Genomic DNA, 4442 nt, shown 5'->3' on the forward strand with positions numbered 1-4442 from the left:
TAGGGGGCTGTCTGACCATTCCCCTGTGGCGGTGGAGGTTGACCTGCGGAGAAATAGACAACCATTTCGATGGAGGATGTCCTCGTGGCACCTTCAGCAAGCTGAATATGTACAACACATGCTGGGTGCGATTGCTCACAACTGGCGAGAAAATCTGGTGGAGGACACAGATGTAACGGTAGTCTGGGAAGCCATGAAACCTACCTTGAGGGGAATTGACATTGCGTGGTGTGCGGCGGCCCGGGGCCGGCGTCGTGAGGCCATAGTTACGGCAGCGGCTCGGGTTGAGGCTCTGGAGCAGCGGTGTCAGAGGGAGGGGATGAGGTAGCGGTGCGGCTGCTCCTGCAGGCGCAGCAGTCCTATGCGTCTGTGTTACTTGACGAAGCCCGACAAGCGTGGCTGGCCACGCGGAGTAGGGTATATCAGTGGGGGGACAAGTCTTGTACTATGCTACACGGGCTATGCCAACGCACCTTACAGCCGCTTGCCCTGCCTGGCCTCACAGATGGGGATGGTATTACCATAACAGACCCGGCTTAAATGGCAGCTAGCTTTGCTCAGTACTACGCGGGGCAATATGCACCACAGGATTGCCTACCGGCCGACGCGGTTGATATATTTGTTAAAGATTAGACTGCAAAACGTCAACATTATCGGCGCCATCTTGCCCCTTTTCGAGCCCATTCGTGCGCGTAAGCGGCAGCCATTTTGAGCACCATGGCCTCCCTGCCCCTCGCTGATAGCCAGCGCGTCTCTCTCTCTCTCTTAACCTCACAAGCATTCCCCCGCACACTGACAACCCCCGCTCTCTCATGTCTTGGGTCATAAACCCCTCTCCAGCGCAGTTTCACCACTGAATCCCATCCTGTTCCCAGCGCGACACCTCCCCTCATTCCTTTCATGGCCTCAAACCCTTTTGATGCAAACCCCCTTTTCCTGTATCCCCGTTTGTCTTCCCTGTTCCCAGACCGCCACCTGGCTCTGCGGATACTGTTTATTACCCCGTACAGTAGGAAGCCTCCCCTCCCCATCAAAAGACCCCCGAACCGATCAAAGCCCCCACCCCATGAGATCCGATCAACCCCATGCATTCCGTGAATCGGCGGAATGCCCTGCTGTGTGACGACTATCACCTGTTGTGACCGGGGTGGGGAATCCGACTGTAAATGTATGTGGGAACGGGTCTGAAGGGGAGATTCCGAGGATGTTCTTTCTAGTACTAAAGTATTGCGAGAATGTGTTATGTGTAATAAAGGTCGTAAACTCCAGTATAAGAGGCCAGGCCTCAGAGATGTGGTTAGAGCACCTCGTGATGATACTTGCTGTCTGAATTGATGTGTTCTCCTCCGGAGAGAATAAAAATCCTCGTTTCCCGCCTTCCAGTCTCCAGCGCCTGCTTCTTCATTAATTAATATCGGTGGGTCATAGAGGCGATACCGCCGGGCAACATAAAAGGGTTTTTGGTTACCGGTTGTCTTTGGAACCCTTTTTAACAATTGGCGTCCCAAACGTGGGGCCCATCAGCGACTCGTGGATCCAGTGGGAGAGGTCCCGACGACAGAGTGAACGACTGCAACGATCGGAAGGTACCCTGTCCGATAGACCCTCGTCTGACAGCCGATCATCCGAACTTCACTGGTTCCGAACAGACCTCTCTCGAGTGATCTGCGGTCCTGACTGGGAACCATCAGGAGTGCCACGAGAAGTACGAAGAGAAGAGGACGATCGGGCGCTGGATTCGGAAGACGAGAAACTGTCCATGCGGTCCGGGTAAGGTCGTGTAAACACGACGAATTGCGAAAGTGATAGATAATTGAAAGTAATTGATAATTGTTGAGAAAATACTAGTATTACTCTTTGTTAATTTATTGGAGATTCACTGTCTACAAACGGAGAAACAACAGGCTCTCCCTTTATAAACAGCGAAGGATAGGTACGCACCCGTCGGACCTATCTTTCTCCCCCACTGAACAAATTGCCCCTTCCCCCCCACTGATTAACTGTTATAGATTGTTTTCTGGAGATTCTCTGTCTGAAAACAGGGAAGATTAGGTCCCCTCTTTACAGATAGTGAAAGGGTAGGTGACGCGAACCTTTGCGAGCCTACTTATTCTCCCCATTGACCATATTGATTTTTTATTTTTGACCTAACGTTGATTGATTGCTCAGAATTGATTCATGAGGTATTCACTACGTGCAAACAACGTAGAATAGAAATATTCTATCTAGTCTTTGCGCGCAGTGATAAGATAGGTAGTGCTGACTATTATCCCATTGTGATCCGTCATGCCTGTCTTCTCCCCACTGGTTAGTAGCCTGTTTAACCCGGACCGCTTATTAGGGATGAACCATCCGGCTCCGTTGGAAGGCACCCCTAATAAGGACATGTTCACAAAACATGGATTAGTCGCTATAGCCTATAGCCAGCTGTGGCATAAATATACGAAAAGAGATCAAGAAAGTCAGTGGCCACTGATAGGATCCTTCGAAGACGATAGAATAAACGCACTAGAAACAGCCCTTGGTAAAAACAAGACGACGTCCACTATGCTTGACAGCTTCGGCATGTGGCGAAAAGAAGCCGACCAACGCAAAAAGAGAACTGAGAGTAGGTTGGGAAAAGAGCTGCGGAAAGCAGCCCACCTAGCGGCCCAGAAACTAGAGAAAGAGATAAAAGAAAGAGAGGATACCAAACAGAAGCTAGAAATAGAAACATCAAGCCAGTGCCTGGTTAGAACTCCCTCCACGCTCTACCCTGATTTACACTCAAAACAGCGAACCAACGATGATCTGCTGCTAGGTCCTCCGATCGTCCACATGCCCCCTCCATATGCCCCTTCCCAACCCTTAGCCCAACACCCACTATCCCCAGGTACCAGCGAGAGCAGCCCCACGGCTTCAGCCCCCATGGCCTCCGTGCCGGCTGAACTCCTCGTATTAGATGTTACGCAAACGACAACGCCGGGCGACCCAGAAGCCCGAAGGGTTGGTCCTGTTAGAGCATATAGACTAAGCAAACATGAACGAGCAGGGGTCGACAAGATAGCAAAGATACTGGTGGAGAAGAGGGAGGATGAAGAATCCGTCATGGATGTGTTTAATTCTTATACTGGGAGTCACAGACGACACTTTACTGTACAACTGTGTTACCACGTCTTAAACGCATACGAGGACCGATATCAAGAAAAAGGTCCACAGAGCCTAACGACTCTGTACCGGAAGGTTGATATCGGGGATGAGAGTGAGAGTGATGTGACGGACCTCCTTACGCGTACGCTTGAGGTTTTCCGCCACCTCACTGAGCAAAAGCCAAAAACCGAATCCACTACCTCCGTAGCAACCAACCCGCAAACTGAACGACCTAACACTATGATGCCGATACGAGAGGCTGCCCCTTACTGGGTTCCTCCACGAGGTGAAGGGACTCACGATGATGCAAACAACAAAGATGCAAAGGGAAGGGTAGTGTACAATTGGGTCTACCAGCCATGGGACCGGCAAGAGATTCTGACCTTCCGGAAATCTCTGCCAGACCTACGTAAAAACCCCACTGCCTTCTATACTGAGTTGGGTACGGCCCTAGGATCGACGATTATGACTCTAGCTGACATCGACTTGTTTTTCGGGTTATGTCTACCAGCTGATGTGTGGAAGCAAATCCGGAAAGTCGACCACACTGAGCTGTTTGGACATAACTGGTCACAACTTGATGGCATAGACAGACAACGAGAACCCGGACAAAAGCCTTTAAAAGCCATTTTAGACCTCCCAGATAAAATCGTGCAGAAATTAAAAACCCTGATCCCAGAAAAGAAAGTGGACTGGTCGATAGTAACGGCTTGTCGCCAGAAACCTCAGGAGGATGTATCGGAATACTTCTCCCGGTTTGAAACGGTGTTCTCCGATTACAGCGGCCAGGACCTGACCACTGCAACCGGACACCATCTGTTTGTCCAGAATTACGTTAAAGGCTTATCACCGGAGGTCTCGCAGAAACTGCAGGCCAGTGAAAGTAGTTGGGCAGCCTCCAAACCTACGGCTATCCTCCAGATGGCCCAATATTATGAACATCAGAAAAACGAAAACGATAGAACAACAGAGAGGAAGAAGAAAGAATTAAAGGAGAGGGTGATGATAGCGCAACTGCAAGGGGTGACTCTGGGACGGGACCAATATCGGGGAAACCATCAGATGAACGTCCCTAAAACGGCACCTCCCAAAGACCGTGCTTCAACTCCCCACATTGGACGTACAGACATTAGGGAAGACCAGTGTGCCTTCTGTAAAGGATCGGGCCACTGGAAATCACAGTGTCCGGTTCTTTTGGAACTCACCAGAAATAGAGATCCTAGAGATTCAGCAAACGAACCAAGAAATAGGGGACCACAGCGAGGGCCCCCAAACAACGCAACTTACGATAGATCCAGTAGACCAAACACATT

This window comes from Lissotriton vulgaris, chromosome 1_1, assembly GCF_964263255.1.
Source record: "Lissotriton vulgaris chromosome 1_1, aLisVul1.2, whole genome shotgun sequence".
Classification (NCBI taxonomy): domain Eukaryota; kingdom Metazoa; phylum Chordata; class Amphibia; order Caudata; family Salamandridae; genus Lissotriton; species Lissotriton vulgaris.